This window comes from Delphinus delphis, chromosome 5 (assembly GCF_949987515.2).
Source record: "Delphinus delphis chromosome 5, mDelDel1.2, whole genome shotgun sequence".
NCBI lineage: Eukaryota > Metazoa > Chordata > Mammalia > Artiodactyla > Delphinidae > Delphinus > Delphinus delphis.
Window position 1 is genome coordinate 38100236 of NC_082687.1, and position 7163 is coordinate 38107398.

The following is a 7163-nucleotide window of genomic DNA, read 5'->3' on the forward strand; positions in this document are numbered from 1 at the left end:
TTCTTGAATTCAATCACTGCAGTTGTAGCCTCCTAAACCTCCATCTTCTTGAGATGCAAAGTTGACACTGGCAGTGCAGTTCAGCAATCTTTTTTCATTAATCCCTGAATACCCAGACAAAAGACTGATTCTCCTGACGTACCAATTATGTTGTAAGTACCAAATTTACTGTATTAAATTTCTATTGAAAGTAGAATGGTTTCTGTTTCCTAAACCTAATTATTTCTAATAGTCTTACTATTTTCTAACTTACTAATTTCTGATTATCTTTATTCATTCCATTTCCCTATATAGTTGTCTATTGTTACTTTTATTTGTTCTTAGATATATTTCATTTTCTTCCTTCTTTCCTTTTTTTCTTTCTTTCCTTTCTTCCTTTCTTCACTCCTTCCCTCTTCCCTTATTATCTTTCTTCCTTCCTTTATTTCTTTTCTTGTTTAAGAGTAAATACATCAAACACTATGCATTTTTCTCTGAGAACAGCTTTGGGTTCAACCCATATTTTGATATGGGTAGTGTTGTTGTTACTATCTAACTAGTATATAATTGCAAGTTTCATTTCCTCTTTTAACCCATGATTCTTTACAAAATATTATTTACATGTGTATTATAGTATTTTAGGTAAAAGCTATTTGAATAAAAGAAGAAATTGGCAGAAATATAAATGAGAAGATTTAATTTAGAGTAGACAAAAAAAGAATTTAAAATATACAAAATATTAGAAGATTGATTTGTACCCTACAAACATATATTGTCATTTTTCAGTGCTGAAGAACATCTATAAAATTGGACTGTACATTAAGTGAAAAAAAATTTATAAAAATTTCTGAAAGACAGAGGACCGTATTCTCTGATCATAGTGCAATAAATCTAGACAAATAAAAAGTAACAAAAAAAGAAAGAAAGAGGAACTATTAAATCCTTGTAAATATCATCTAATTCTTTTTTTCTTATTTATTTAACTTCATTTGTTCTATTTTCTTTCTCAATTTCTATTTCTTCCTCAAATTTCTTCCTCAAATCTATTTTCTTCTTTATGCCTATATGGTATTTTCTTTTCTTCATACCAAATCTAATTGTTATTATATTGCTATACTTTTTCATTTTGCATTATGTGATTTCTTGAGATTGTATATTCAGTCAAGTTTTATTCTTTTCTTTACTGTATTTTTCTTTTCTTTTCTTTTTTTTACCTCCTTAAGTAGGTTTATTATTAGGTATGTTCTTCTTTTTGTTGCAATGGTGAATGAGATTTCTTCCTTAATTTCTCTTTCTGATCTTTCATTGTTAGTGTATAGGAATGCAAGAGATTTCTGTACATTAATTTTGTAGCCTGCAACTTTACCAGATTCATTGATTAGCTCTAGTAGTTTTCTGGTGGCATCTTTAGGAGCCTCTATGTATAGGATCATGTCATCTGCAAACAGTGACAGTTTTACTTCTTTTCCAATTTGTATTCTTTTTATTTCTTTTTCTTCTCTGATTGCCATGGCTAGGACTTCCAAAACTATGTTGAATAAGAGTGGTGAGAATGGACATCCTTGTCTTGTTCCTGATCTTAGAGGAAATGCTTTCAGTTTTTCGCCATTGAGAATGATGTTTGCTATGGGTTTGTCATATATGGCCTTTGTTATGTTGAGGTAGGTTCCCTCTATGCCCACTTTCTGGAGAGTTTTTTGTTTGCTTCTCACTGTTGTGGCCTCTCCCATTGTGGAGCACGGACTCTGGACGCGCAGGCTCAGTGGTCATGGCTCACGGGCCCAGCTGCTCCGCAGCATGTGGGATCTTCCCAGACCGGGGCACGAACCCGTGTCCCCTGCATCAGCAGGCAGACTCTCAACCACTGCGCCACCAGGGAAGACTTTCTGTAGAGTTTTTATCATAAATGGGTGTTGAATTTTGTCAAAAGCTTTTTCTGCCTCTATTGAGATGATCATATGGTTTTTATTCTTCAATTTGTTAATATGGTATATCACATTGATTTATTTGCATATATTGAAGAATCCTTGCATCCCTGGGATAAATCCCACTTGATCATGGTGTATGATCCTTTTAATGTGTTGTCGGATTCTGTTTGCTAGTATTTTGTTGAGGATTTTTGCATCTATATTCATCAGGGATATTGGTCTGTAATTTTCTTTTTTTGTAGTATCTTTGTCTGGTTTTGGTATCAGGGTGATGGTGGCCTCGTAGAATGAGTTTGGGAGTGTTCCTTCCTCTGCAATTTTTTGGAAGAGTTTGAGAAGGATGGATGTTAGCTCTGCTCTAAATGTTTGATAGAATTCGTCTGTGAAGCCATCTGGTCCTGGGCTTTTGTTTGTTGGAAGATGTTTAATCACAGTTTCAATTTCATTACTTGTGACTGGTCTGTTCATATATTCTATTTCTTCCTGGTTCAGTCTTGGAAGGTTATACCTTTCTGAGAATTTGCCAGTTTCTTCCAGGTTGTCCATTTTATTGGCATAGTGTCACTTTTTAGTAGTCTCTTATGATGCTTTGTATTTCTGCAGTGTCCATTGTAATGTCTCCTTTTTCATTTCTAATTTTACTGATTTGTGTTCTCTCCGTCTTTTTCTTGATGAGTCTGGCTAAAGGTTTATCAATTTTGTTTATCTTCTCAAAGAACCAGCTTTTAGTTTTATTGATCTTTGCTATTGTTTTCTTTGCTTCTATTTCATTCATTTCTGCTCTGAACTTTATGATTTCTTTCCTTCTACTAACTTTGGGTTTTGTTTGTTCATCTTTCTCTAGTTCTTTTAGGTGTAAGGTTAGATTGTTTATTTGAGATTTTTCTTGTTTCTTGAGGTAGGATTGTATTGCTATAAACTTCCCTCTTAGAACTGCTTTTGCTGCATCCCATAGGTTTCAGAGATTTTTTGGTATTTTTTTAAAAAAAAATTTGCTTATTTATTTATTCTTTTCTTTTGACTGTGTTGGGTCTTCATTGCTGCGTGGTCCTTCTCTAGTTGCAGCAAGCAGGGGCTACTCTTTGCTGTGGTACACAGGCTTCTCATTACGGTGGCTTCTCTTGTTTCGAGCACAGGCTCTAGGCGTGCAGGCTTCAGTAGTTGTGGCACATGGGCTCAGTAGTTGTGGCACATGGGCTTAGCTGCTCCGCAGCATGTGGAATCTTCCCAGACCAGGGCTCGAACCCGTGTCCCCTGCATTGGCAGGCAGATTCTTAACCACTGCACCACCAGGGAAGTCCCTCCCATAGGTTTTGGATCATCATGTTTTTGTCGTCATTTGTCTCTAGGTATTTTTTGATGTCTTCTTTGATTTCTTCAGTGATCTTTTGGTTGTTTAGTAACGTATTGTTTAGCCTCCATGTGTTTGTGTTTTTTATGGGTTTTTTTCCCCGTAATTTATTTGTAATCTCATAGCATTGTGGTCAGAAAAGATGCTTGATATGATTTCAAATTTCTTAAATTTACTGATGCTTGATTTGTGACCCAAGATGTGATCTATCCTGGAGAATGTGCTGTGTGCACTTGAGAAGAAAGTGTAATCTGCGGTTTTTGGATGGAATGTCCTATAAATATCAATTAAATCTATCTGGTCTATTTTGTCATTTAAAGCTTGTGTTTCCTTATTAATTTTCTGTCTGGATGATCTGTCCATTGGTGTAAGTGAGGTGTTAAAGTCCCCCACTATTAGCGTGTTACTGTCGATTTCCTCTTTTATAAGCTGTTAGCAGTTGTCTTATGTATTGAGGTGCTCCTATGTTGGGTGCATATATATTTATAGTTGTTATATCTCCTTCTTGGATTGATCCCTTGATCATTATGTAGTGTCCTTCCTTGTCTCTTGTAACATTCTTTATTTTAAAGTCTATTTTATCTGATATGAGTATTGCTACTCCAGCTTTCTTTTGATTTCCATTTGCATGGAATATCTTTTTCCATCCCCTCATTTTCAGTCTGTATGTGTCCCTAGGTCTGAAGTGGGTATCTTGTAGACAGCATATATAGGTCTTGTTTTTGTATCTATTCAGCAAGACTGTGTCTTTTGGTTGAAGCATTTAATCCATTCACATTTAAGGTAATTATCGATATGTATGTTCCTATGACCATTTTCTTAATTTTTTGGGGTTTGTTTTTGTAGGTCCTTTTCTTCTCTTGTTTTTCCCACTTAGAGAAGTTCCATTAGCATTTGTTGTAAAACTGGTTTGGTGGTGCTGAATTCTCTTAGCTTTTGCTTGTCTGTTAAGCTTTTTATTTCTCTGTCATATCTGAATGAGATCCTTGCCAGGTAGAGTAATCTTGGTTGTAGTTTCTTCCCTTTTATCACTTTAAATATATCGTGTCACTCCTTTCTGGCTTGTAGAGCTTCTGCTGAGAAATCAGCTGTTAACCTTATGGGAGTTCCCTTGTTTGTTATTTGTCATTTTTCCCTTGTTGCTTTTAATAATTTTTCTTTGTCTTTAGTTTTTGTCAATTTGATTACTATGTGTCTTGGTGTGTTTCTCCTTGGGTTTATCCTGCCTGGGACTCTGTGCTTCCTAGACTTGCGTGGCTATTTCTTTTCCCATGTTAGGGAAGTTTTCAACTATATTCTCTTCAAATATTTTCTTGGGTCCTTTGTCTCTTTGCCTTCTGGGACCCTTATAATGCAAATGTTGGTGTGTTTAGTGTTGTCCCAGAGGTCTCTTAGGCTGTCTTCATTTCTTTTCGTTCTTTTCTCTTTATTCTGTTCCCCGGCAGTGAATTCCACCATTCTGTCTTCCAGGTCACTTATCCGTTCTTCTGCCTCGGTTATTCTGCTATTGATTCCTTCTAGTGTAGTTTTCATTTCAGTTATTGTATTGTTTTCATCTATGTTTGTTTGTTCTTTAATTCTTCTAAGTCTTTGTTAACCATTTCTTGCATCTTCTTGATCTTTGCCTCCATCTTTTTTCCAAGGTCTTGGATCATCTTCACTATCATTATTCTGAATTCTTTTTCTGGAAGGTTGCCTATCTCCATTTCATTGTTTTTCTGGGGTTTTATCTTGTTCCTTCATCTGGTACATAGCCCTCTGCCTTTTCATTTTTTCTATCTTTCTGTGAATGTGGTTTTCATTCCACAGGCTGCAGGATTATAGTTCTTCTTGCTTCTGCTGTCTGCCCTCTGGTCTGTATTTGTCTAATGTAGTTTTTACCTATTTAGTTTATTTTCTGAGATATTCCATCTCAATATTTCCTCCTCTCATGCGTTAAATTATTATTTTGAACTATTGATTCTCCAAGTTCTACAGAGTGTTGTACTAGTTATCTATTGCTGCATAACAATATTACCAAAAACTTAGTGGCTTAAAGCATCACATACTTGTTATCTCACAGTTTCTGTGCATCAGGTGTCTGAGCACAGCTTAGTTGGGTCCTGTGCTTGAAAGTCTCACAAGGCTGCAATCATTTTGTCAGTTGGGGCTGCTGTCTCATCTGAGGCTTGACTGGAGATGGATCTGCTTTCCAACTCAATTTGGTTGTTTACAGAATTTAGTTCCTTGCAGGCTGCCAGACTGAGAGTCCCATTTTCTTGCTGTTGTAACCTTACCTCCTTGCTTTGTGGCTCTCTCCATATGGCATGGAGCTCACAGCATGGTAGCTTACTTCTTCAAAGCCAGCAAGACAGAGTCTCCTAACAGGTTGGATTACAATGTGATGTAATGTAATCACATATAATAATCCTATCCATTTACTGAATTCAATTGGTTAGAAGCATCATAGGTCCTACCTTCACTCAGTGAGAGGAACTAACACAAGGGTATAAACACCAAGAGGCAGAAATCATGAAGGCCACCCTAGAGTCTGTCTACCACACTCATGCTGTATGTAATTTCTTGGAGACTGTATTAGTTTCCTGGGGCTTCCATAACAAAGTCACAAACTGGATGGCTTGAAAAAACAGGAATTTATTGATTCATAGTTCAGAGGCTAAAAAGCTGAAAACAAGGTGGCAGCAGGGCTATGCTCTTTCTGAAGGATCTAGAAAAGGATCCTTCCTAGCCTCCTCCTACCTTCTGGTGGCTCCCTGAAATTCTTGGTATTCTTTGGCTTGTAGATAATCACTCCAGTCTCTGCCTCCACTAATACATGACCTTCTTTCCTATGTGTGTCTCTGCTTGTCCTCTTCCCTTATTATAAGGATATCAGCCATTTGATTTAGGGCCCACTCTAATCCAGCATGACCTTGTCTTAACTAATTACATCTGCAGAGACTTATTCCCTAATAAGATCACATTCTGAAGTTCTGTGTAGACATGAATTTGGGGGTGACAATCTTCAGCCCACTACAGAGACTATGAGGAAATGCATATTTTAACTTTCAGTCTATTTATTAGGTAATTTATCTTGCACTGTATTCTCTCTCTCTCATAGTTCATTTATCTTCTCTTTCTCTTTTTGTTTCTTTTTTTTTTTCTAGTTGCCATCCTGATTTTTTTTTTTTTTTTGTAGTGGCAAAAATTGCAGACTCACTTACCTTCTCCATTGCCTGTCTGTACCACAGAAACTGTAATAGTTGTGTGTTTTCCCTGCCTTCCTTAGAGCTAGTGGCTGCCATGACACAGAGTACTCATCAATGAGTTATTGGCAAAAATCTGTTTAGGGGTGGGGAGTGATATGAAATTTCTGGCTCCTTTCTTCCTTTCCTCATTCTGCTTTAGCTCTAGCAATCGCCAACAGGCTGGAGGCTGTAAAGATGGCATGCCAGCCTGGTGTCTTCTCTAGTTCCATTTCCCCATCAAACTAGACATTCCACTTTTCCCGAGGCTCCTCCAGGCCCAGATCTTGCTATTCAGGTCACAGTTTTTCAGGATTGTTCCTCTTTCTTGGTGAGAAATCTGTGTCCTGCTCAAGGCTAGAGAAGGCATGCTTTGATTCTCAGCACTCAGCCTCTTCCCGCATTTCACTTCATTGCTTGGTAAACCTGCTTCCTGTTTTGTAATTTAGGGTTGTATCATTTCCTTATTTCATTGAAAATGAGAGATTTTTTTTTCCCCTTCTGCATTTTTTTTTAATTTATTTTTTAACAATTAGTAGGTATCAAGGAGGGGTATGAAATAAAAATATCTTTATTTTTCCATCTTAACTACAAGTTTCTACTAAACTATCTTTAAGAATTTTAACATAATTATTTAACTTTACTTAATATTCAAAGTTCAGAGTAAAATGATATATTTCT